Source organism: Ursus maritimus, unplaced genomic scaffold (genome assembly GCF_017311325.1).
Source record: "Ursus maritimus isolate PB19 unplaced genomic scaffold, ASM1731132v1 scaffold_26, whole genome shotgun sequence".
In the NCBI taxonomy this organism is placed as follows: Eukaryota; Metazoa; Chordata; class Mammalia; order Carnivora; family Ursidae; genus Ursus; species Ursus maritimus.
In genome coordinates this window covers 26,759,726-26,787,488 of record NW_024425119.1, presented here as the reverse complement: position 1 = coordinate 26,787,488, position 27,763 = coordinate 26,759,726, and the positions used below count along the sequence as shown (strand labels likewise).

Genomic DNA, 27,763 nt, shown 5'->3' with positions numbered 1-27,763 from the left:
TCAAAGGTACCATTCTGGAAACTTTGTAACTTCCCCATAGGTTGGTTTTTCTCTTCCCCTATCTTTTCTTCTGCAATGACTAACAGTTAATTACTTAAACACAAAGAGAATGTGTATCTTCAGGGGCAGAAAGGAAAGGGGAAGCCTGAGGATGGAACTCGCTCCACAGCCAGGTTTGGGGAAAGAGTAACTGAACGAAGAGCACAGGCTAATCAATCCTCAGGAGCCGTGGTGAATAATGAAGAACATCATTTCCTTGGGAAGAATTTTCATTCTCTTCCCTGTGGAATTTCTAATATTTCATTTTAGCTCCATTTGCCAGCATACTCCTGCTGACGTTAACTGCAGGACTACGGGAAGCTAAATCACTGACTAGGCTGATTTGATGGATGAAGAGGGGGAAATAAAAACGTGCGTATTCTATGTTTTACACTGAAGATCTTTACTGAGATTTCACAAACTCCACAGTGAGAGCTGGTTAAACGTTGCTCAAAGGGTAGGGGCACTGAAGTTCAAAGGCAGGTACTATAACTTAGTTCATCATCATATTTGCAGAGCTGAACACGCTGTCTAGCACATGGCAGACACTCCAAAAATCGTGTGGCTGTATGAATGAATGAAGGCATAAACGAATGAAATGGTCATGGGATTTGCAGTCATAAGATTTGGATACTAGTGTACATTCATTCATCCACTAAACAGATGTGTGACAAGTCACTCTGTCTTTGGGATTAGCTTTTCTTTTCTACAAAATGGGGGACCTGGACTACATATTGAGAAAGTACTCGAACACTCTACCACTTACAATAGGAGTATACTTAGTCAAGGCAAAGCTATTTGCAGAGCTCACTCTGTAGATAAGACGGTGTGGTACGTGCTGACATAGAGTATGTCTAGGAGGTCACGGAAATCTAATTTGAGAAAGCTTCACTCTGCCCTTCAGAAACTGAGACCTACATTTACCCAACGTGCAGTCCTGTGATCTGTAATGCGCTCAGTGGCTTGCGTAACTATGGCTTCGGTCAGGACGGTACCAAAATAGTAGGAGGCAAAGAAGGGAGAGGCAATGTCAGAATTCTACTAGGGAGAGAGTTTTGACAAGTCCAACTGCTTATTTGGATGACAGAAATGAACTCTTTCAGAGCATCAGACATTCCCACCATGTTGAGAACAGTTTCGCGAGTGGATCTTAAGGTTCTCCACGTCTTTTGGTAAGAGAACAAGTACCCGTTTAGATCATCTGCTCATCTTCAGAGCAGACATGTCCTGAAGGTCTTGCATAAACAAAACACAACTGAAATAAATACAGTTCAATTCAGAATGAGACCACAGTGACAGTGTGAAAGAAATAAAGATACACAGACTGACAGGAAATTGATTTCATTAATACTTATCTCACATTTACATTTTGTGTGAAACGAAGGGGACAATTTCTCTTAAGTTTTCGGTAAGTGGCTCTAGTTTTATTAAATGAATACCGTCCATCTTTAAGATGATTTTATTCCTGGGGGGGGGGGATACTGTGATGTTACTATCCATGCATCTTTTAATGTTAAATGTCTTTTCTTGAAAATAATTAGCAAAACCTCCAATACGTGCACACACTGAATTGTTACACACAGTTTCATTTGTTCAGTCTATCAGATTCTCCTGGGCAGATGCCTCCAGGTTCTGGACCGTGTTGTGCATTGGCAAACCTAACTTCACTAGAAGGACTTAAATGGTTTCAAAGACGTTGGGGCCAGACACATCATTTAATGGTCTTCCTAATTTCCAACTATCCTGCTTTCAAGGATACCAGGGTTTGTGTGATGTTTGTGGGATATGTCCTCTCCCTGACCTGTGATAAATAAAGCATCATTTTTTTTAAATGATCTAAAATGTGTAGTGTTTTCACAATGACTTTTTCTCATTTCTTGGCTCAGGAAATATGATGCTTGCCTCCTGCAGTCATCCTGTTATTCACCCGCAAATATTACTGACCCAACGACTCCTCGGCTGAGATAGAAGAACAGAGAGGGGGTGGGAGCGGCCACGGTCTTGTTTTGTCCACACAGATTCACAGGGAAGTCTTTGCTCTCCCTTCCTCACCTCAAATGTGTGCCTCAGTGGTTTGAGGCCATCTCTGAAGGAGGCTGGGATGTTAAAATACCTTAAAAACAACAAAAAAATAGTATGTCCAAAAGCCACAGGGACCACATGCTGTCAACGACAGCTTGGAAATACTTTTGCTGGATTGCAGAGGCTACAGATACAAACTTATCTAGGACTTTTAAAATAAACCATGATGAAAACAATACACATGTGCTATTCTTAGCGTTTGATAATTGAGTGAGAACAATTTTTTCACTGCCTATTTAATCACATTGTTGACTACATAAAGAAATATATAATATTCCTTACATTGGTATAGGTGTTAAATAAGTAAAAAAAGGGGCGCCTGGGTGGCACAGCGGTTAAGCGTTCTGCCTTCAGCTCAGGGCGTGATCCCGGCGGTCTGGGATCGAGTCCCACATCAGGCTCCTCCGTTATGAGCCTGCTTCTTCCTCTCCCACTCCCCCTGCTTGTGTTCCCTCTCTCACTGGCTATCTCTATCTCTGTCAAATAAATAAATAAAATCTTTAAAAAAAAAAAAATAAGTAAAAAAAAAAAAAAAGTCTACTGAATCAAGATGTTACCAGAAATCAATTTTTTTTTCCCTTAAAGGTAGGCCTCTGAGTTAGTCATAAAAAAATCTAATGCTCAATGTACCTGGCAAGGAGCCCCGTATTTCATACTCTTCCATTCCCACTGAATACGCTGACCCGGAAGGATTTCATGATAGCAGTCATAAACCTAAGCACCAAGCTTCAAGTATCCTATCCTCTGGTTCTAAGTCCCATGGAAGTGCTCGGATCAGTTGTTCCCACATTGTGCCTGAATTGTGCTGGTTATGTATGAAGCACCGGGGCATTCTCATGCCAAAAATCCTGATTCAATAAGTGTAGGGTGGGGACAATGAAATGTGTATTTCTCCTACCCCTAAATTAAGACTATCACCCTGAAACCATCAATATTTACAAAAAGAGTATACAAATAAAAAATAGATTTGCCTCATCATTGAAATAAAAATTGAAGGTAGCCCTTTACAGTAAATTTGTGCTCAGTGGTAGCAGATTTCAACAACTAAGTAATATTAGAGTTAATTGCCCTTTCTACCTTGGGGCTCTAGCTATGTCTATCTGAGTGCCCACCCTTTACATAGGAGTTCAAATGTTTGAGTAACTCTCAAAAGTGATTACCTTCAACACTACCTTCTGCTCCTCATCCTGGCATGTAACATTAGCTGCACTAGTCAGACCATAAATCGCATTGTCGTGACTCCAATGGCAACAAGGATGGAGGAGCGTCTAGGAAGTCAATTTACAACTTACAGACTGAATGTATGAGTCTCCCCAAAATTCATACATTGAAATCTACTCCCCAGTGTGATGGTTTGGAGATGGGACCTCTAGGAGGTGATTAGATTGTGAGGGTGGAACCCTTATGAATGGGATTAGTATACATATATAAGAGACTCCAGAGAACTCTCTTGTTTGGAGTATGGAGGTTTCTAAAAGAGAGAAAAAAAAAAAGAAAGAAAAAGAAAAAAGAAAAAGAAATACCATACGATCCAGTAACTCCACTACTGAGTACTTACCCAAAGAAAAGGAAAAATATACATACAACCCCGATGTTTATTGCAGCATTATTTACAGTAACCAAGATACAGAAGCAGCCCTAGCGTCCATTGACAGATGAATGGCTAAAGAAGGTGTAAAAATTATATATCTCCACAATGGAATATTACTCAACCACAAAAAAGAAAGAGATCTTGCTATTTGCAACAACACGGATAGACCTAGAGGACATCGTGCCAACTGAAATAAGTCAGACAAAGAAAAATACCATATGATTTCACTCATATGTGGGATCTAAAAAACAAAATAAAAAACCAAAAAACAGAAACAGACTCACAAATACAGAAAACAAACTGGTGGTTGCCAAAGGGGAGGAAGGTGTGGGATGGGTGAAATAGAGGAAAGGGAGTAAGAGGTACAAGCTTCCAGTTATAAAATAAATAAGTTGCAGCATGAAAAGTACAGCACAGGGAACATAGTTAATATTATTGTAATAATGTTGTATGGTGACAGATGGTAACTACATTTATTATGGTGAACACTGCGTAACGTATAATGGTGGAATCACTATGTTGTACACCTGAAACTAATACAACATTGTATAACAACTATACTTCAACAATAACTTTTTTTTTTTTTTTTTAAAGAGAGAGACTCCAGAGAACTCCCTTGCCCTTTCCACCATGGGAGGTTACAATGAAAAGATGGACACCTATAAACAATGGAACAGGATAGGGAGCCCAGAAATAAACCCATGTTTGTATGGTCAATTAATCTATGACAAAAGAGGCAAGAACATACAAAGGGGAAAAGATTTGATAAATGATATTGAGAAAACTAACCAGCTACATGCAAAAAAAAAAAAAAATGAAACTGCGTCACTTTCTTACACCATACACAAAAATAATCTCAAAATGGATTAAACATCTCATATGAGACCCGAAACCATAAAACTCCTAGAAGAAAACTAGGCAGTAAACTCTGGGACATCAGCCTCATCAAAATCTATGAGCCCAGGAGGTGGGCTCTCCCAGACACCAAAACTGTTAGAAATAAATTTCTGTCTTTATGAAGCACCCAGTCTATGGTACTTCATTATAGCAGTGGGAATGAACTACCCCCTAATAAGACTACTCCCTAATATGGAAAACAAATCTATTAAAATTATGGCCAGTGAATTTAATAGTCTAGAGCAGGGGTCAGCACTTTCTGTAAAGGGCCAGATGCGTTAGGCTTTGCTAGTTTCAACTACTCACTGGATAGAACACTGAAGTTCATAGATAATATGATGAATAGATACAGGATACTGGCTGTTTTCCAATAAAACTTTATTTATGGACACTGAAATTTGCTTTTCATGTAATTTGCTTGTCCTAAAGAACATTATTCTTCTTTTGATTTTTTTTCAACCATTTAAAAACATAAAAACCATTCTTAGTTCAAGGGATATAAAAAAACAGGCAGGGGCCAGATTTGGCCTTCGGGCCATAGTTTGCCCACCTGTGAGCTAGAGACCCGAGTGGACGTAGCCATGGTCAGAGTCCATAGCTGTGTGAACTTTTTTCTTCCGTACTGTTCTCTTGGTTGCATTGTTCTTTGGTCATAGATTGCGTTCCTGCCTCCAACCCACCCCCATGCAAATGCACTGGGGTCCCAGAGAGAAGATACAGGAAACTCATTGCAAAATCATGGCTCCTACAGACACCCTGTGCGTTCACATCGTGTTGCCCCGTAAGAGCTGTATTACGAACATCAAATAAGGCCCAGACCTACCATGGAGCAGCATAGGCTCTGTGAAGTCTTCTCCACTGCCTATGCTTAAGGTTCCTCATGTGTAAATCTAGACTTGCCAGAAGGGACCTCAGGGAGGTCCTGCGTAGCCTTGCCATGAAAGTAGAAATTAAAAAAAAAAACAAAAAAACCCACAAATAAAAACTTATTTTTCATCAGACTGTGCGTCTTGCTTATGAATATCTCTTTATCTCTTATCCACATAGCAGAGTGGTTTCATCATGAACTTAAAGCCTATTAACAGAGGCAGTTGTGATCTCCTGCTTCCTTCCAGCTAAGCAGCATGAAAGGGATGAGAGAAGCTGATGGTTAATAGAGACTGTGAATGTTAAAAGGTTTACTCTATTAATTTAGGGCAGCATTTCCCAAAGCGTGGTATGCTGAATGCTGACTCTGTTAGATGCTCTGCCAGAAAAGCATTTCAAGGTCAAATAAGTTTAGGAAATGTGGCATAAAATATCCCTTCTTTCTTGATTCTTAGCGTGCATTAGTAAGTTAAAGGCTCTGAGGATTCCTGCAATAAAAATGCTCACCTGGGTTAAAACAAGTGTTTCTCAAACTTAAATGATCAGGGAAGTTTGTCTTTTTTCTTCTTCACTTAACTATTCTTAGTATGCCAAAACACTAATGATCCAGACTACACTTTGGAAAACACTGATATAAACAAGGGGAAAGAATGGAAAGGTTTTAAGCAGGAAAGTGAATTATGTTTTAGAACCAATCTCTTTTCTAATTCTCTAATTTTTGTCATTTTAGGAAATGACCCCATATTCTATTCATGTGCTCAAGCCAGCAAAACAGGAGCGGTATTTGTTGCTGTGGCAACTTTTTAAGAAGTGATAAAATACACGATGGTTTAAAAATAATCCTAACAGTACAAAGGATTGTATGAAAAGCAAAAGTATCTCCCTCCTCTCTCTCATCTCTACCCCAACAGCCTGGTGTACTCTCCAGAGGAACTAAGCAGGGTTACCAGCTTCCATTTCATTTTTCAGTTGTAGCAACTCTAAATCACAGCCATGAGTCTATTGCTCTGGATTATAAACCTGCAGCACTATCTACTGAAAGAATTCATTCTCACACTTCTTTTTGCCTCATACACATCTTGTATTGACTCTATCAACAAGTCCTATCAATTCTACCTTCAAAATACATCTCAAGTCTGTCCACTTCCCTCCACCCTCCCTGTTGGTACTGTCACTGGCAGGCTGCCCTCACTGGTCTTCCTTCTTCCACTCCTTTATCCTTCTTGTCCTTTGTCCTTAGTGCACCCCTAAAGATCTCCTCAAAACATAAATTAATGTTCCCTGGCTTCAAAGTCTTCAATGGCTTCCCACCAAAATAAAATGCAGAATCTTTTTCAAGATCTGTGAGGTTTTGCTGATCAGGGTCCTGCCTACCGTCCCACACTTGTGTCCAGCCTCTCGGCAATCTCCTCACCAACCTCCAGCCACACGTGTTTCCTTTCTATCCCCTGAACACTTCCAGCCTTTTCCTCTCCGTACGGCCTTCCCATTAGCTACTTCCTCTGCCCAGATTGCTTTTCCTTCTTTTTCTTTTTTCCCAAGGTAACCCCAATGCTTCTTTCAAATATCAACTTAAATCTTACATTGCCCAAGAGACCTTCCCAAAGCACCAAATCTGAATCAGTTCCTATTGAAGATTTATTAGAGAGAGAGTGTGCACAGGAGCAGGGAGGAGGAGCAGAGGGAGAGGGAGAGAGCCTCCCAAGCAGACTCCCCGCTGAGCTGGGAGCCCCATGAGGGACTTGCTCCCACGACCCTGAGATCACGACCTGAGCAGAAATCAAGAGTTGGATGCTTCACCAAGAGAGCCACCCAGGCGCCCCTCCTGTTTTGCTTTTTTTTTTTTTTAAATAGCACCCTGTTCTTCATTCTACTTCCAATAATTTGTTATTACATGTTTATTTTTTAAATGTCTGTAAGTTCCACAAGATGGGGAACACATCTGCTTTATTCAACACTAAATGTGGAAAAATTGGCACTGTGTCTGGTCACAGAAGGGGCTTAATAATTATTTATTACACAGATGAAGCTAGCCACTGGAAAGTTCTCTGATAGTTTTATCTGCTGCCTTTTCCTTACATGAAACCTTAGCTCCAGCCAGGTTTTCATTTTTTGCACACTAATCACGCAGAAGACTCATTCATTCATCTGTGCCTGGAGCAGAGCTTTAAGGGATGTCTCCTGTAGCTCTCCTTTTAAGCTTCACGAGCCATTTCAGTTTATTCTCTTCCTGGGAACTCGTTGTACTTATATTCTGTACCATTCATTTGGTGTGTACTCTTATATTGCCTTGTAACAACTCATCTGCTATTGTTAATTAACGCCTTATCTTTATAGTTTGTCTTGCCAAAGATGTCATAATCCTATCGGGTACAGGACCTGGTACTTCATAACCTAAAGCACATGGCATGCCTCTGCAGAGTCGTTGTAGGAAAGCAGTTTCTACCCACCACCTTCAGTGCCCCCACTTTAAGACTTTGATCTGGAGATCTGACTCATTTCCTTTCACTGGTTTCTTCCTCAACATTTTGGAGTGTGTTGCCAACATAGTTGGGAATGACAGCTGGGATAAAGATAAGTAGTTAAGGGAGGAGAGTGGGGACACAGAGCTTGCCCAAAGTGTCTCAGCTCCTCCCCTAGTGTTAAAGGAGGTGAAGACAACTTGGTAAAGGGCTGGGTGTACTTTATACTGCTAGGTGTCTCCTAGAATATTTAAAAGAATGACTTGCCCAAGATTTGGAAAATATGGATTCTTAGAACTTAAGTGAAAGCAAAAAAAGTTCGATCATTGAGTCAGTTTCTCATTGCTCGATTTTTGGATGAGTTAGACCCAAACATCCATTTAATTCAGGAAGCAGCTTTGGGATCCAGGAAGTTAATCTGCACTTTTACTTGCCAATTCCAATCTTGTCCAAGTAATGGTTTTTAAGGGGTATTTAAAATACTGAATACCTTAGCTACTTTTTGTTTTATTTTCTTCCCCACCAAAATACAAGGGCTATTATAAAAGTTCTGCCACCGACCTTCCTCAAGCTACTTCTGAAATATGGAATTGGAAAGTTAAGCCTGTAACAATACTATCTTTGTTAGCAAAGAACAGTTCAAGGGAAGTAGACGTTTTTACAATTATTATCTCTTTACCTAGTGTATCTTCACAACAACCTCTTAAGGTGAATAGAGTAGTGGATATTGTCTGTTATCTTTAATTGGTCAGTAAGGAAACTGAGCATGAGGAAGAGGGGCTTAATGATATGGGTATGGAACAGCTAACTTCTAGGTTCGTGTCGGAAATTCACCTAAAATGTAGGATTACTATTATCACAACACTGTTTATTCAGTAAGTTCTAGAACAGGATTGTTAACGTGGGGTCAGGGCTGGCCACAGAATTTGCAGGATCTAGTATAAAATGAACATTTGGAGCTCCTTGTTTGGAAAATTATTAAGAGAGCTGACAGTGACAGCAGAACCTTAAATCAAGCGCGGGGCCCTTCCAAGTTCAGAGCCCTGTGTGACTGCACAACTTGCGTTTCCTTGAAGCTGGCCCTGCCCCAGGGCCTCTGCGTGTCTAACATTTGGTCCAGTATCAAGGAGGCTGTGAACTCTGAAAATGTAGGCAGAATTCTTTCTTAATGTGCATATGTTTGTTTTTCATAGTCCATAGCTTTTTATCAGATTCTTAGAGTGGTCTGTTAACAAAATTAAGCATTAAGAATGCCTCTTCAAGAGTAAAAAATGTTCTCACAGAGCCCACAATGTCAGGGACAAACATGCTGGTGGTCACTGTGCATGATCCTTCTGGAGACTGTGCTTGTGAATGAGTGAGTTTTCATGACTGTACGGGAGTTAATACAAAAAGCAAAATTCTTAAGGCTGCCCAGATATTGCCCGAAATACACTCAAAATGCATCTTCAGATGAAAGGAAAGCAGATGGTGAGATGTTCAAGATGACCGTATTCTTTGTAAACCCCGACGTGATACCCAAATGTGAGCTCTTTTATTGATTTTTACCCCCTTAAAGAAAGCTTCTCCCTCTTCTGTAATTAGATGTCACATTCCTTCCTTCAAATAAAGGAGAAATGCCTCACTGCAAGATTTATCAACTCGTGGTGTAGGAGTCAGGTAGGAATTTGTTAAAACAATAACAACAACAACAAACCCCCAAAAACCCCAAAACAAGACAAAAACAAAGACAGGTGCAGAAAATGCCCTCCGAAATAGAAAAGGAGTCCCCTGAAGTCCTGCAGCCCGAGAAACACTATAGGGGAAATACTTCCACACCGGAGTCTGCGTGGCAAAACCCCACAGCCATCTCCTGAAGTCTCACACACAAATACCCCTAAAGGTTCCTTGTGCTGAGAAAGGGATAAAGAAAGGGGGGTAATCAGAAGGGGGAATGAAACATGAGAGACTATGGACTATGAGAAACAAACTGAGGGCCTCAGAGGGTAGGGGGGTGGGGGAATGGGATAGACCGCTGATGGGTAGTAAGGAGGGCACGTACTGCATGGTGCACTGGGTGTTATACACAACTAATGAATCATCGAGCCTTACATCGGAAACCGGGGATGTACTGTATGGTGACTAACATAATATAATAAGAAATCATTAAAAAAAAAAAGAAGAAAGAAAAGCCTGCTCTTGCATTTCGAGTGGCTGCCTTCAAATTTTATTTAGACCCTTTGCCCTTTCAGACTCAATATACTTGCTTCTCAGCCAAATCTCCAACTCATATAAATGGGGGTAGAGAGATGAGTAATTGAAACCACAGCATAATTCTCAAATTTCCTTTCTCTCAGGGTCCAACTTCTCTTGACGCACCTCGAACAAGTAGAAAAGTATGATTAAGCTGTCTCTTGGTCACTCCGCTGTCCCTACTCTGTCCTTGCTCATGGTACAACGGGGCACTCCACATGATCCAACCAGCCACCAAAGCTCTCGCAGATCCATGGAGGACCTGGCTGTTCACACAAGGTAACTCATCCACGGAAGAGTAAGTGTTCATTGACTCTACCCATCCCGCAAGGTGAAAAGTAGGCTGGCAGGTGCGCGTCAGGTGAGAGCAGCTTTCCTATGGCTTCTAGGATTAAGTTGGTTATTAATCCATTTAATTGCATGGAATTGCCCCGCGGTAATCTTCCTCCCCCGCGGTGTGAGCAGCCTTCCCCGCAAGCCATCTACTCCAATTGGAGTCTTCTGGTACCCGCTCCCCAGCTCTTTCCACCACGCCCAGGCCACCGGGAGAGGTGGCAAACTTCCGACAGCCGCAGACCCCACCCTGGCCCCCCCTGCGCTCTTCAGCCTGGGGATGGGGCCTCCGCGAGGCCGGCGTGGGAGTGGGAGTGGGAGGGTCCCGACGCGCGGTCGGGCGCGGGGCTCGGGGCGGGCGAGCACGCGCCGCGGGGCCGGGGAGCGCGCCGGCTCCCCCCCGCGCAGGGAGGGCCGCGGACCCGGCGCCGCTCCACACGTGGCCCGGAATCGCCGAGCTCTCTTCAGGAATAGCCCCGGGGCAAAGGAGGCCGCCGCCAGACCCGGTCAGGCTCCCATCTCCCTCCATCCTGGCTGCCAGGCGCGGCTCCCACGTTAACCCTCTCGGGCCCGGCCCGGCTCGCCGCCGCTGCCACCCCCTGCGCGCTCCACCTCGGCGGGCAGTTAGGGCGCCCCAAGCGCCGGCGGACGGCCGGGGGCGGCCGCAGGGGGCAGAGCCTCCCAAACCGCTTCCCCCGCGCCTCCTGGCCGCACGCCCACCCTCCCTCGGGGCCCGCAGGGACCCGCCCCTCCCGCGCACCGCCCGAGCCTGCCTCCCGGGCCGCCCCCAGCCCCGCGTGGCCTCCGAGGCGTGGGCTCGGTGAGCGCCGGGCTCAGGCCCCTAGAATACCTGCTCCTCCGGCGCGGCTGGGGTTCAACTAGTGGTGCTGTAAATCCCGGTCCTTCCCCGAGGCTCCGGCAAGTACTCCAGCCGCAGGCAAAGCGCTCTCGTCTTTCGGCTCCCAAACGTGACACTCTATATATCCGGCTCCGAGACTGGGTGTGGGGCGGGAGGAAACCACCCTCCCTCCGACCTTCCCCGTTGCCGCCGCGGCCTCGGCGCAGTGGCGGCTGCAGCCTCAGCCCGCGGCGGGAGGAGGGCGCGGGGCTGCGAGGGCCCTTAACAGGCCGCGGGGCGACGGCACCGTGCGCGCAGGCCCGCCCCGCGGCTTCCATTCATTCAGCACCCAGCACAGGCGCTCGCTGTTACTCCCGGGCTTTTTTTTTTTTTTTCTCCCCATTTTTTTAAATCGGTGGGTGAAGGGAAAGGGAGCTAGAAAGGCGCCCCTCTCTGGTCTGGAAAAGAAGAGCTCCCACACCTTGAGAGAGAAAGAGAGGAGGAGGGAAGTAAGGGGGGAGAGAGAGAAAAAGTCTAAGGTTCTGGTCTGAATGCTTGGAGGACACACCTTTTCCCCACCCACCCTAATAGAAATAAAGCCTCAAAATCCTAGTTCACTGAGCTTGTGGGTACCACACACTCCGTGGGAGGGATGCTCTTGTATCTGCTTCACTCTGCGGGGGCGCCCTGCAATGACCCACCAGCGCAGCGTCCTTGTACAGACCCAGGGCGGGGGGCGCGCTCTACTCATACCCAGGGTTTGGAGGGCAGACTTGAGGGTCTGTCTGCGTCGGGTGCGGGTGGGAGTGGGCAGGTGGATAGAAGACTAGAAAGGACCAGAGATGCACGCTGCAGAAACAGCAGAGCGCCAGCTTTGCTCAGCAGCGCTTGGACAGATTAAAAAGAAAGAAAGAAAGAAAGAAAAGACATTTTGCTTCTTAGCCTCGTAGCTTTTTTGCAGATTTGGTTTGGTCATTGTTAATATTTAAACGGAACAACTGGATCCGTCGTCAGGGAAGACTTGTAGAGGGACGGACAGGCAGGGGAGTGGAGACGTCCTAGTCCTCAGCACGGAAGTGCTGAATGCGGGCCAACGCCCAACCTAATTGCTAGAACAAGGTGGAAGATAAATTCCCAAATAAATATGATGTGTTAAGACAGAACAAAATGAATATTGCCCTAGAAGCTATCTTCACTGTCCTCATTACAACAATCGACATACAAATAAAGAAATAAAATTTAATTCCTGAAGGATGGAATTAATGAAATGAGCGGTTTTTTGTTTTTTTTGTGTGTGTTTTTTTTGCATTAAAAAAAACTCATACCCACCTTGAATTCTCTTCTACGGGGCTCTCTTTGAGTAAATGTGGCTAGCAAAGTGTAGCCCAAAGACACTGTTGCTAATTTCCTCTGGTGACTGCCTGAAAGCAAGAGAAAGAGAGAAAAAGTTAGGACCAAGTAAATATACTTTTTGTTACCCCTTCCCCCACTGGACAATACATCGGAATGTATTCTCAAAACGTGTATGACAGTACTTGAAATGATACTGTCAAATGTTGGTGAGAATATGTTGAAATCCCTCATCACACAGCAGATAGAAGGTAAATTGTTACAACTCTTTGGGAAGCAACTTAACAACACGTCTCCAAGGCATAAAATGTTCAGTCACTCAACATTTTTTTATTGTTCTGAACCTTTTGATAAAGGATTCCCATTTCTTAGAATATATCCAAAGGCAATAATCCACAAAAAGGGAAATGCCTTATGGACAAAGTTACAGGTTTATTATAGCATTGTTTATAAGGGGGAAAATAAACATACTTTCAGTGGTATGTTGGCAACTAAAATGCAACATTATTGTAGATTACAGAATTATAATTTGATTGTCACCATTTAAAATGATATTTATGTATAGATAATGGATTGGTCTGCTAGTGCTGCGATATTGAAGTACCCAGATTGAATGGCTTACACAACAGAAATTTATTGTCTCACGGTTCTGGAGGCTAGAAGTCCAAGAACAAGTGTCTGCAGGGTTCTTCCTTCTGCAGGCTGTGAGAAGAATGTTTCAGGCCTCCCACCTAGCTTCTGGTGGTATGCTGGTAATTTTTGGCTTTTCTTAGCTTGTAGAAATACAATCTTTGCCTTCATGTTCACACGGTGTTCTCCCTAATGTTCAAATTTCCCCTTTTTATAAGGACACCAGTTACATTGGATTAGGGCTCATCCTAATGACCTCATCTGAACTTAATTTATTACATCTGCAACAACCTATCCCCAGATAAGGGCAAATTCTGAAGTACCAAGGGTCAGGTCTTCAATATATAATGGGGGAGGTGGGTGGAGAAGGGCATGCTTCAACCCTAAACAGCTAAAACCGAAAAGAGGCAGTGTTTAAATGGTGACTCCTAAAAGATATGTCCCTGGAGCCTATGAATGTCACCTTATTTAGATGAAAGTGTCTCTGCATCCGTAATAAAGTTAAAGACTTTGAGAGGAATTCATCCTGGATTATCCAGGTGGGCCCTACACCCAACTGCAAGTGCCTTTATAAGAGCAAGGCAAAGGAGGATTTGAGATACCTACATGTTGGAAAAAGTGACGTGGAGACAAGGCAGAGAGTGACGAGGCAAACAAACAGCAATAAAAACAAAAATAACAAAAAACGAGACAAGGAAACCAAGGAACGTTGACAGCCACCAGAGGCCCAAAGACAGAAGGAAGGATTCCTCCCTAGGGTCTCCTCAGGGAGCGCGGCCTGCACCTTGATTTCAGATTTCTAGCTCCAGAACTGTGAGAGAATTAATTCTGGTGGTTTAAGCCACCCAGTAATCTGTTACAGCAGCCTGAGGAGACGAGTATGAGCAATGTGTTTGTGGAGGAATCCCACACCTTTACTTTTTTGTTTTTTCTCAAAAGAGACATAATACAGATCAAGGCCTTTTCAAGTGGGCATTTTTTTTTAAAGATTTTATTTATTTATTTGACAGAGATAGAGACAGCCAGCGAGAGAGGGAACACAAGCAGGGGGAGCGGGAGAGGAAGAAGCAGGCTCATAGTGGAAGAGCCTGATGTGGGGCTCGATCCCAGAACGCCGGGATGTGGGGCTCGATCCCAGAACGCCGGGATCACGCCCTGAGCCGAAGGCAAATGCTGTGCCACCCAGGCGCCCCTCAAGTGGGCATTTTAATAGAGTTACCTTAAAATTCTCATTCCCTTTTGAGGGGATAGGCAGGGGACATGCTAAAGATGTCATCGTCTTGCAGAATAAACTCTCCAATAGACTCAAGTGCAGCTAAAACGACAAAGTGTTCTGATTTTGTGAAACGTGTCTTATTCTGGATCCTCACGGTACACATACAAGTCCTGCTAATGCAAATTCAGCTCGCCACTGGTCTGATGAGAGGGCAGTCTTCAGGGTTTTATCTCAAAACCATCATTGCTCACGGTCGATGTTGAGAAATAGGCTATTACAACTGACCTCTACTTTCGAAATCTTTTCTCCCTCCCAATTGCTCAGTGACTTACCATTTTATTCAACCCCGTAAAATAAATGTTTCTTTGTAAATCTGCCTGGAATTTTTTATTTAATATGCAAAATACTTACAAAATGTGCCAGACCCAAAGTAATACGTCAGATTGTTCTAATGACACCGTCAAGTGGGAGGTTGTGAATAAAGCCAGTCTTCCAAAAGAATGCTATCTCTTTAAACACAAACTGTTTCTGTAGACTGATAGCATCAAGGGAACAGAGGTTTGGTTTTCTACAGTGGTATCATAAAAATATAGTGTTCTGGAACTAGAAAGCTAGCCCTTGAGCCCACTCTCTTCATTTAGCATGGTAAAGCCTGGATTTCATGTCTTGTCTATGGTCACTGTATCAGTTTTCTGTTGCTGCGTAGCCAATTACCATCAACTTAGTGCTTTAAAACAATACCCGTTTCTGTGTTGAAGTTTTGTAGGTCAGTCATCCAGACATGAAGTAACTGGGTTCTTTGCTGGCGGCTTCACAATGCTGAGAGCCCCATGTCAGCCTGGGCTCTGATCTCTTGTCTGTGGCTTGGGGTCTTCTTCCAAGCTCCTCATTGTTTGTTGGCAGGATTTAGTTCTTTGGAGCTATAGGTGTGAGGGTCCCATGTTTTTACTGGCTGTTGGCCAGGGTTGGCTTCCAGCTCTTAAAGGCCATTTTCTAGTCCTAACCATGTACACTCTCATAGCACTTTTGTTTGCTTCTTTAAAGCCGGAAGAAAAAATTATTTCTCTCTTCAAGTCTCTGATCCCTTTAAAAGCTGCAGTTATGTAAGGCCCACCTAGGATAGCCTCCCTTTGGATTGACTCAGAATCAGCTGACTTGGGGCCTTCACTTTCATCAGATAATGTAGTCCCAGGAGTGATACCCATCACAGACACAGTCCCACCTGTTTAAGGGGGCAGGGCTATACAGAGAATATACACTAGAGTGTGTGATTTTGGAGGCCATCTCCGAATCCTGCCAATCTCCCTCACTCACTCAGATGGTAGGTGGCAGCCACAGCACTAGCAGAGTATTGTTTCCTACTCTACTGAGGAGGTTCTCTGCCATAAGGAAAACTGTTTTCCATTATCTGGCCCTTTTATGAAGCGGGAAGATATGGATCTTACCAATTTTTTTTCTTATTTTCTTTTCCCTATGTAGATACATAGGTCTTTAAAAATTACAAAAACGTTTAAAATAAATTACATAACACATTTATTGACAATTGTAAAAGTTCAGGTGAGGACTAGTATTTCCTGATTCCAAGTATAGTGTACTCTGAGCTGATGGTTTCTTAAACCTTGGGTCATAAACATCAAGAGTCTTTCAAGAATGCTCTTGAGAATCCTATTATGAGAATGCAAAAGGGTTACAGCTGAATAATTAAAGCCATATTCTCTCTATTGACTATTACACAGATATTAAAAGGAATAAATTAAAGCTATGCCAGTTGAATTGTTCTAATTTCCAAGACGTTGGTTTTGTGAAGAAAGTAACATGCTGAAAAACATGTATGAAATGATCACGTTCCTATTAAACCAATATCAAATAACTTCAAATATGTACTTGTGTACATAGATATATAGGTCTATGAAAGCATAGAGAAAAACATGGAAGGATACATATGAGGTTATTAACATGTTACCATGGTTTTTAAAAGAGAGGCACTAATGCTTGTGGAGGAAGTTAGAGGGAGGAGGACAAGGAAAAGATGGACAAAGAAAAAGAAAGACTAAAATGTAAATTAAGGTATCATACAATCACACTCATGCATTTATTTAAATATATTTTTCAAATTTTTTAATCAAAAAAGCATGCTATGAGTTGCCATTCCATCCTAACAAGTCAAAAGCTGAACAAACTGAAAAGTAAACAACCCTTCTTAGATTTGTCAGAGAAGTGAAATCACAGGGCAGATTGCTACCACTGAAATTGGAGAAGCAGACAAGAGGATATAAAAAGTAATAACTGACAGAAGTAGAAACCAATGAGATTTGCAGCAACATGGACGGGACTGGAGGAGATAATAAGTCAAGATAAGTGAAATAAGTCAAGCAGAGAAAGACAATTATCATATGGTTTCACTCATTTATGGAACATAAGAAGTAGGAAGATCGGTAGAAGAAGAAAGGGAAGAAGGAAGGGGGGTAAAAAAGGGGAATGGACCATGAGAGACTATGGACTCTGGGAAACAAACTGAGGGCTTTAGAGGTGAGGGGGGTGGGGGAATGGGATAGACCAGTGATGGGTATTAAGGAGGGCACGTATTGCATGGAGCACTGGGTGTTATATGCAACTAATGAATCATCGAACTTTACACCAAAAACTTGGGATGTACTGTATGGTGACTAACATAACATAATAAAAAAATATTATAAAAAAAAAAGAAACCAATGAGAAGAAATCTCCAAGTTACCAGTGCCAAGTAAGAAAACCTGAACTATAAATGATGAATTGCAGGAGACTCAGTGTGGACAACTCTGAGTTAAAAACTCCAGGGGACCCACTAATGGGGTGGGAGGGTGGCACACTTTTTTTGTGTTTTACTTCCTCTACCAGATCCTCACAGTGAATATTGGACAAAAATTTCCTGGGTGCTTCCAGCAGGAGGAGGGGGGAAAGGAACTACCTGACATAAGCCAGAATGTTCTGTTCTTAATGAGGCTTACCCTCACCAGAAACTATATACCACAGCCTTACCTGTTGGGATTTTATCAAGCCTAACTTAACGGTGGTAAGGGAATGACCCACCTCCAGGCCCTCCAGCTTTCCTATCCCACTGAAGGAGGGAGGGGGCGGGACCCAGAAGCACTTGTGACAGCCTAGGGATACAGGTTCACCAGAAGACTGAGATTTAGTCACGGGAATGTAGAAGGCTTCCCTTCTCCACACACTTTATCACTGCATTACTAAATGTCTATTCACTGCAGTTCCTTTTACCCAGTACTCGCGTCCAGCTTTCAGCAAAAAGTTACAAGGCATACTAAAGGCAAAAAACACAGTTTGGAGACACTGAAAAAGCATCAGAACCAGAGTCAAATATGGCAAGAATGTTTGGGATTATCAGACCAGGAATTTAAAACAAAAACAAAACTTACAATTAAAATGCTAAGGGCTTTATTTTTTCTTAGTTTTTATTTTATTTAAAGTAATCTCTACACCCAACAGGGGGCTTGAACTCATGACCCTGAGATCAAGAGTTGCATGCTCTTCCAACTGAGCCAGCCATGTGCCCCAAAATGTTAAAGGCCTTAATGGGAAAAGCAAACAACTTGCAAGAACAGATGGGTAATATAAACAAAGAGGTAGAAATGTTAAGAAAGAATAAAAAATAAATGCTAGCGAGCAAAAACATCCTAACAGAAATGAAGAATGCCTTCAATGGGCTCATCAACAGATGGGACATGGCTGAAGAAAGAATCTTTGAGACTGAGGATTTGACAATAGAAACTTCCAAAGCTGAACAGAAAGAGGAAAAAAAAAAAAAAAAGACAGGAAAAAAGAACAGAATATCAAAGGACTGTGGGACAACTACTTAAAGGTGTACCATATGTATAATGGGAATACCAGAAGGAGAAGAGAGAAAGGAACAAAGCAATATTTGAAGCATTCATAATTGAGAATTGCCCCCAAATTGGTGTTAGTACCCAAACCACAGATCCAGAAGGCTCAGAAAACATTAAGTAGGATAAAACCAACCAAACAACAACAACACCACCACACACATACAACTGCACTTGGGCATTTCACATTTAAATTTCAGAAAATCACAGATAAAGAAAACATCTTGAAAGAAGTCAGAGGAAAGAAATGCCTTAGCTGTAGAGGAAAAACAGCAAGAATTACATCCAACTGCTAAGAAAACATGCAAAAAAGACGAAAGTATATTTAAAGTGTTGAGGGAAAAAAAACCCCCAAATCCCCCAAAAACCCCACCAATCTAGAATTCTCTACAGTGTGAAACTATCCTTCAAAAGTAAAAGAGAAATAAAGACTTCCTCAGACAAATAAAAATCGAGGGAACTTGCCACCAGTAGAATTGCCTTGAAAGGAATGTTAAAAGAAGTTCTTTAGGGAGAAAGAAAATAATATAGTTCAGAAATTCAGATCTCTATAGAGAAAGGAAGAGTGCTGGTAAATGAAAAAGTGAAAATAAAAAAAAAGAAAAAAAGAAAAAGTGAACATAAAATAAAATCTTTTATTTTTCTTATTCATCATTGATCCGACAGCTAATGGTTTGTTCAAAATAATAATAGCAACACTGTATTTGACTTTAGATGTTTATTCATGTGTGTGTATATATATATGTTTATGGATATGTCAAATGAATGACAGCAATGATAGATAAAAGGAGCAAGGAGATAGGAAGGAGAAATTGGGAATAATATGTTATTATAGGGTCCTACCCATGAAGCTATACAGTGTTATTTGAAAGTGGACATGATTAGTTGTAAATGTTTATTGCAAACCCTAGGGCAATCACTTAAAAAAAGTAAGAAAGGAAGTATAATTACTATGCTAAGAAATGAGAGAAAATGGAATCATATAAAATACTCAATTAAAACCACAAAAGGCGAAACAAATGCATGAGATAGAAATAGGAACAGAGAACAAGAACAACAGATAGAAAACAGGCACGAATATGGGAGATATTAGTTCAATTATATTAACAATCACCTTAAATATCAATGTTCTCAATACCCAGTTAAAATCAGAATGGATCAAAAAACAAGGCCCAAGTACACGTTAGTGTGAAAGAAGTCCACTTTACATGTTAAGTCACGTAAAGATTAAAAGCAAAGCGATGAAGAAAGATATTCTATGCTAACTCTAAATAAAAGAAAGCAGGAGTGGCTATATTTATTTCAAAACAGCAGACTTCAGAGCAAGGAAAGTTTTTAGAGATAAAGAAGGGTATTAGTTAATGATAATGTGGTGAATCCTCCAAGAAGACATCATAATCTAACAATACAGTGTCAAAATACATGAGCTTAAACCTGATAGTACTGCAAGGAGAAATAGATCAATGCTCTGTTACAGCCAGAGACCTTCACACTCCTTTATCACAAAGGGACAGAATCAGCAGGCAGAAAATCAGTAAAGACACAGTTTAACTCAATAACACTATCAATCAACTCGATATAGTTGGTACCTATAGGCTACTTTATCCAATAACTGCAGAATTTACATTCTTCTCAAGCTCATATGGAACATTCACCAAGAGAGGCCACATTCTGAGCCACAAAACACACTTAAACAAATTTAAAAGAATAGAAACCATACAATGTCTGCTCTCATACCACATTACAGTTAAACTGGAAATCAATAACAAAAGATAGCAGGGAAATTCTAAAATACTTGGAAATTGAAAAACACATTTCTAAATAACACATAGGTCAAAGAAGAAATCTCAAGACATATTAAAACTCATTCTGAACTAAATGAAAATGGAAATGCAGCTTATCCAAGTTTGTGGGATGCAGTGAAAGCAGTGCTTAGAGGGAAATTTATAGCACTGAATGCGTAGTTTTAGAATATATGAAAGATCTAACATCAACAATATAAGCCTCCACCTTAGGAAAATCAAAAAAGAAAAATAAATTAAATCTAGATTAAACAGAAGAAAAGAAACAAGAAAAATTAGGGCATAAATCAATAAAATTGCAAACAGGAAATCAATACAGAACATCCACAAATTCTTTTTCTATTAAGAAAATTTTTCTACTAAGTGAGAAAAGAAGAGAGAAGACACAAATTGCTAACATCAGAAATGAAAGAAAGTAGATCACTGTAAATCCCACAGATATAAAAAGAATAAGAAAGGAGTATTATGAACAACTCTATGCCCACAAATTTGATAACCTAGATGAAATGGACTAATTTCTTGAAAGACACAATCAGTCAAAGTTCACATAAGAATAAATAGACAACTGAAAAGGCCTGTCCCTATTAAAGGAACTGAATCAATAATTGATGACCTTCCAAAACAGAAATCACCAGGTTCAGATGGGTTCATGGGTGAGTTCTACCCAATATTTAAGGAAGAAATATATCAATTCTCTAGAATCTCTTCCAGGAGTGGAGGGAATACATCATTAGTCATTCTCTGAAACCAGCATTACCCTGATACCGAAATCAGATAAAGACATTACAAAAACAAAACAAAATAACCCCCCAAACTACTGACTGATATTTCTCTTGAAACCTAAGTGCAAAAATCCTCAACAAAATCTTAACAAATTGAATCCACAATGTATAAAAAGAATTACACACCACAACCATGTGAGATTTGGTCCAGGTATGAAAGGCTGGTTCAACATATGAAAATCAATTATTATGGTTCATCTTACCAACAAGCTAAAGAAGAAAAATCACATGATGATAGATGCAGAAAAAAATCATTTGACAAAATTTAACACCCATTCATGACAAAAAAAAAAAAATCTCAGCAAACTATGAATTTAGGGGAACTTCCTCAACTTGATAAAAGAACATCTTCAATCAATAATTGCCATCGGGGCGCCTGGGTGGCACAGCGGTTAAGCGTCTGCCTTCGGCTCAGGGCGTGATCCCGACCTTACGGGATCGAGCCCCACGTCAGGCTCCTCCACTATGAGCCTGCTTCTTCCTCTCCCACTCCCCCTGCTTGTGTTCCCTCTCTCGCTGGCTGTCTCTATCTCTGTCAAATAAATACATAAAAAATCTTTAAAAAAAAAATAATTGCCATCATACTTGATGGTGAGAAACTTGAAGCTTTTTAAGATCAGGAACAAGGCAAGGATGTTCCCTCTTACCATTGCTTTTTAACATAGTACTGGAAGTCCTAGCTAATTCAGTAAGACAAGGAAAAAAAGGTACACAGATTGGGAAGGAAGGGATAAAACTGTCTTTGTAGATGAACTTTAGGTGAAAGCTATGTGTCAATGTAAATTCATCCATTATAAAAATTTATCCCTCTGGTGTGTGATGTTGAAAATGTGGGGAGTTGTGAATGTGGGGAGGGCAGAGGGTATATGAGAACTCTCTATTCTTCCCACTCAATTTTTCTGTCAACCTGAAACTGCTCTAAAAAAAAGTTATTAATTAAACTGTGTTAATTAATTAAAGAAGATGAGTGTGTTTATTTGTCAAGTATGAAATGAACTAGAAGACAGTGGTATAGTCACAGGCTCTTAGGATGAACAAAGAGGATAACTGCAGAATCCTGAAGCAAGAAGATCTGTGGTTTTTCTCTTATTTTATCCTCCCCCAAATAAAGGAATTACTTTAGATTCTAAAAGAAAGACTTTGTAATAGTAGCTAGAATCAAATGGTTATGGGTCACAGAAGGAATCTCCCTTATGTGTCACAGGACAGAAGAGTTCTAGACTTACTGCACTCCAGAGAACAAGTAATTGTGGGTTATGATGCTTTGTATCTCTGTGTAAGCTTAACTAACACTGCTTTTGTGGGGCCACGCTGTTCACAAATATAGCCCGTACCAGAAGGGCAAGTCTCTCCACACACTGCATCATGATTCTGTGCATTTTTGCTTTGCTCTCATGGTTTGTCTGGATTTGCTATTAAGGCTTATGGCCAGTGCTGCAATCAAAAGTCAGAGAGTAGCACGGGAAAAAAAGTAATAAGAAGAGAGGGGCTGTTGGGGCACCTGGGTGGCTCAGTCAATGGAGTGTCTGATTCTTGATTTTGGCTCAGGTCATGACCTCAGGGTCTTGAGATGGAGCCCCAGGTTGGGGAGTCTGCCTGAGATTCTTTCCCTCTGCAGCCCCCCCCCCCGCAAATAAATAAATCTTGAGAGAGAGAGAGAGAGAGAGAGAGAAGAGAAGGGCTCTTAAAAGGAAACTGTAAGTCCACATCTACCTCTAATATTAAGATGTCTGTTGCAAGAGTCAAATGGAGTTTAAACAAATATTGACTAACTTCAATAACCCAGATATTTAAAGCACAACTCAAGCTAACAAACTGTTATATAAGGTAAGTTGTATTCTCCCACCTTGACAAATACACTTCCAAATGACAACACAATAACATATGTGTAAAGCTAGGACTTTATATGACTGAAAGTTGCCAAAGTATCAAGATAACTGAATGTAATTATTGTGCATATCTAAATGCTCATTTGATGGGTTGACAGAGTTAGGGTGAGTAATAAAATAAAGGTGTACATAATTCACAAATCGTTTCTTATTTATTTCCACAAATGATTTTTCTTGCCTGCATTTAAAGAAATTACTAATTCTATTACTAAGACCAAGATAATAGCATAATCTGTATACTAATTTAGGTGAGGATTGAAAGGATTAAAAAATAAAGTGAAATTATATTTAAAAGAAATGAAATTTGCATTTTTCAAAATGTGGATTAAATTAAGTGCAAAATTTGAAAAGATTAAAGCATTTTTAATGTTTTTTACCAAAAGATTTAAATTATGTTAAAATCAAACTGTAGGACACCTGGGCAGCTCAGTATGTTAAGTGTCTGACTACGGCTCAGGTCATGATATCAGGGTCCTGGAATGGAGCCTTGCTTCAAGCTCAGCACTCAGCAGGGGGTCTGCTTCTCCCTCTCCCTCTGCCCCTACCCCCCACTCATACACTCTCTCTCTCTCCCTCTCTCTCTGAAATAAATAAAATGTTTAAACAACAGATTAAACTATTAAATATCAAAATTTTAAATGAAAATTATTTAGATAAGGTAATATTTATTTTACTGTTTTGAAAAAGTTAATGTATATTATTAAGAATTTTTATACCAGTGGAATTATTATCAATTCTAGCATTCAGTGTTTCTGCAGTTGTCAATGTAAGAAAGAAAAGATCAAGCCATTAACATGCTTCATGGTATTACATTCAGATCTCCATATATACAATTTGTTTTTTCAACTTTATGTTTATTTCATTGCAATAAAAGAGACTTTTCCTCTGACTGAAACCACCCTTTTGGGGGGGAAGAGGAGGTTGCCAACATTTTCCTGGACTCCGCCCAGTGAGTTCAGTCTTTCAAAGCTCCTGCTGCACGGGGGTGGACCCCTGGGATGATATATAGGGACCTCAAAACCTCACTCAGGTGGGACTGTGGACCCTGCCAAGCTGGCCCCCTCAAGCCCCAGGAGACCATGCACTCCACTGAGCCCCTGCATATATACACACTTAAGAGCAATATGAGTTGTTTACTATGGCAAAATGTTCCCCAGCCGTGAAAAGCAACTGTTGCCAATATTGCACTAATTTGGAATCAGAAATTGGAACACAAAGAGAAACAGGGCATCTCACTTTCCACACTACTAGGAAAAGACAGTTATGCAGGAGTTTATTGCATTCATGGTATCTGAGAAGCAGGATTTGGTGTTAATTCTTTTGTCTTTTCTGTTATCTAAGTGCTTCTGCCACTCAAATCTTCCCCCACATTCCAAAGCAATATTCCTCACTGATACCAGCAAGGGCACAACCCCAGACCTTCATGGCATTCAGCTGCAGTCACGTGTTTTGAGGATAAATGGCAGGGGAGATGGCATTCTCAGAGACCTGCATGACATTAATCATGAGAGTTGATGTTTGGGATTGTGCCCATCTTGTGCCACTCATGACTACTGGGTCCCCAACAACAGAAACACTCACGCATTTAATACATTGGGGTGTGTGTGTGTGTGTGTGTGTGTGTGTACATGTGATATGTGAAACCCTCTGGAGGGCAGATTGTAGGCAAGGAGACCCTCTTGCTTGGCCGCAAGACCACTCTTAGGTTGTGTAAGTAAAAAAGCAATGGGAAGGGGAGGCCCTAAGCATTGAGGCATAAAATTTTAAGTCATTATGCTGGGAACCTGAAAAGTGGTAGATGGGACAGAGAAAAGGTAAGGACACGGGGTGTTTGACTCCAGCTCAATGAGGAGCGTTAGTCGGATAAAATCTAGACATAAATTTGGGTCCAGATATTGTACAGTAGCTGATAATATCAAGAGAGTAAGTACAATTAATACAAGTTTTGCTTTTCTTGTCGCTGTGGTCACAGGCGGTGTAGTTTTCTTCCATGACAGCTTAACGTAGGTTTCGGTGGAAGAAGACCACTGGGCTCATTCTTGTAGATGTTTGATGGTTTGGGTGACTGTGGTTCATTCCAAAGCACCAACTCTGCTTCAGTGACCCCCTAAGCACTCGTATTCCTCGGGGATGTGGTACAGCTGTGCTTCAGGAAGCCCACTCCTAATAACCTCCTACAATATGTTAGAGTTTGAAAATAGGCATGAGGAGGAAGGATGAACAGGCTGGTCCCCCACCAATGTGTGCTGTTAAAGTTGTGACAAGTTACAGTGAATTTATTCTGATCTGGGCCCGAATTTCCCAGGCCTAGAATTCCAGTTGCTAAGTGGACACCGATATAAATCATCACCTTTCGTCGTCCTTAATTTAGGACCAGACAAGCTATTAAATGCGTATCCACACAATTCTCTACAGTCTTCCCTTTACGAAGCAGGAATACTGAAGCTAAGTTTTCAGTTGTTTCCTTAATAATTACTGTTTCATGCTCTTATGAATTTCAAGTACTCAAAGATGCATTATATTTTGAGAATTTACTTCACTTCCATACTTGTTTCGCATTATCCTGGTCACCTACCTGTAGTGTTTGGCACATCTAAGCCGAAAGGAACCCTGTCTCTACCTACATCCCCCCAAATAGTATCGCCAAGTTTTGCTTTTCTTTAAAAGAAAAAAATGGCTATACAAAGTAAAAAAATTACTTGGATTTCATGAAATATTAAATATGAATCATTTTTGGGTAAGCATTTTGCCCATTTCACCTTCAAAGTTTCAATTAATCAGTCAGTTGTCTTCATGTTCAGGTGCTAGATACTGTGCAAGGTGATGCCCAGTTTCTTTCTTTGAAAACTGTCCCTGAAACATAAAGGTGATCCTCCATCAATATTCATTCATTCATGCATGCATGCATTCATTCATTCATTCATTCATTCATTCACAAATACTCATGGATCATTTGCTAGGTATCAGATACTGTCTCAGTTTTGAAACTGGGACAAAGGAATTAAAATCTCTGCCCTCTTAGAGTTAGAGATGGTAGAAGACAGAGATTAAACGATCTCCAAAATAAATATCCATTTACAAATTTTGGTAAGTACTATGAAAGACTAGAGGAGAACTCTATGAGAGAGAGTAACAGGGAGACCTGGTTTAGATGTGGAGGTTCAAACAACTCGGTCAAATGACATGTAAGTTGATACTTAAGGAAGGAGAAAGGGTAATGGGGAAAGTTCTAGGCAAGAGAACATATAAAGATTTCAGAGGGGAAGTGTATTGAGCACGTGGGTCTGCGGTTTGGGATAAATCTGGAGAATGGGTAGGCATCAGATGATAGAAAGCACTGGAGGTCCTAGTATGATATTTGGACTTAATGGGAAGTACAACAGTGCCATGCAAGGGTTTTAAACAGGATTTTAAGACCCTGCCTTTGTGGTTGGAACTGACTCATCCAAGGGTGATGCCCTGACCTTAGCTAGAACAATCAGATTCCTCTTTCCAGCAATTGAGAATCTTTGATCCAAAAGACACAGATTCTGAAAGTTTCTGCAAGATTACTAATTCCAGACAGCATTCTAGAGATTCCATGAATTTCTGCTATTGGGTCCCAGAGTTTCCTGAGTTCCTGTCCTTTTCAAGGCCTACTTATTCTTTCCTGGATTGCAGTAAATGTCACACTATTCCCATAAAGTTATTTATTATTATTATTTTGCTCAAGTTAGGGAAATTTCATTTACTTTTATTTCACACAAAAAACCCCTTAACTAATATAATTCATCAGTTGATAACTTTCTGCAGTAGATATTATGATATTTTGTTAGTGCTTTTAGATGGCTTAACCAAAAAACAAGTATCAAAGAAAGATGAGTTGAGAGGATCATAATTTTGATGATATTTCCAGTTACCATTTTTACTTTGCTGCACAATGAAGTTTGAAGCTTTTTTACTGAGTATACTAGGTAAAGGAGAAGTTTGTCTCAATAGATCCTTAAAAAGCGAGGATACCACTCAACTAAATCTGGAAAGTAAAAGAAAGAGGTTAAAAATTAGATAACTCTTCCTTTCCCCCTTTTTGTTGCTTCAGTAAAGTATCTGGTTGTAATGTAATGAGTGGCATTAATAAAAGCCTTGAGTGTTTTGAAACAAGAAGGCACATGTCCCACATGACTCTCTGTTAAGCCTTAAATCAACAGGCTCCAAATTGGTTAGAATTGAATCATGTGCAAATGCAGTATTAAATCCTTGCTCTTGAGCAATTCTGTGCTCTCATTCTTGGAAGACTCTAAGAGTCCAGCAGGAAGAAAAAATGTCACAAATGAAGCAATGGTTAAGCAGAGCAAATACTCCCTGGAAGTTTCTTAGAAGACAAAGGCCTGAAATCAGAAGATAAATGTGAAATTCAAAACAAAACATTGCATTATTTCAATTATTTCATTGTTAATGTAGAATTCACCACTTACAAAAATGTGGACAAAAACAGTTTTAAAAATGTAATACAATCTTCTGGATGCAATATTTCAAGAGCAGTCAACAGTTCTAACTTGTCTCTTTCTCTTTCCCCCTTGCTTGCTTGCTTTTGTTTTTACCCTTGCTCTCATGCTCTTTTCTCACCTGTAAAAATGGGGATGATAATGCTAACTCACTAAGCTTGCCATGAAAATTAAATAAGAAAAATGTATATAACAATGAACAGCATAGTACATAAACTCTAGTAGCTTCTCAATGGAAATTGTCCTTTTTTCTCTGGCCAAGTAAAAATTGTATCAAATGAGGGGTGCCCGCGTGGCGCGATCAGTTAAGTGTGCGACTCTTGGTTTCAGCTCAGGTCATGATCTCAGGGTCATAAGATCGAGCCCTGCGCCAGGCTCCACACTGAGC

General features: G+C 41.0%; 1 protein-coding gene and 1 long non-coding RNA gene across 3 annotated transcripts in view; one reads left to right on the top strand and one right to left on the bottom strand.

The window, feature by feature from the left end:
- FAR2 (fatty acyl-CoA reductase 2) overlaps positions 1-12,567 on the bottom strand; it is a 135,174-nt gene extending 122,607 nt beyond the window's left edge. For both annotated transcript variants that reach the window (XM_040642287.1, XM_040642286.1), the window contains exon 1: positions 11,354-12,567. The gene's annotated coding sequence lies outside the window, so the exon portion shown is untranslated. The remainder of the gene's footprint in view (positions 1-11,353) is intronic.
- The window catches only part of LOC103656126, a 45,378-nt gene continuing 27,742 nt past the window's right edge, over positions 10,128-27,763 (top strand). The window contains exon 1 of the long non-coding RNA XR_566549.1: positions 10,128-10,449. This is a non-coding gene — a long non-coding RNA (uncharacterized LOC103656126). The remainder of the gene's footprint in view (positions 10,450-27,763) is intronic.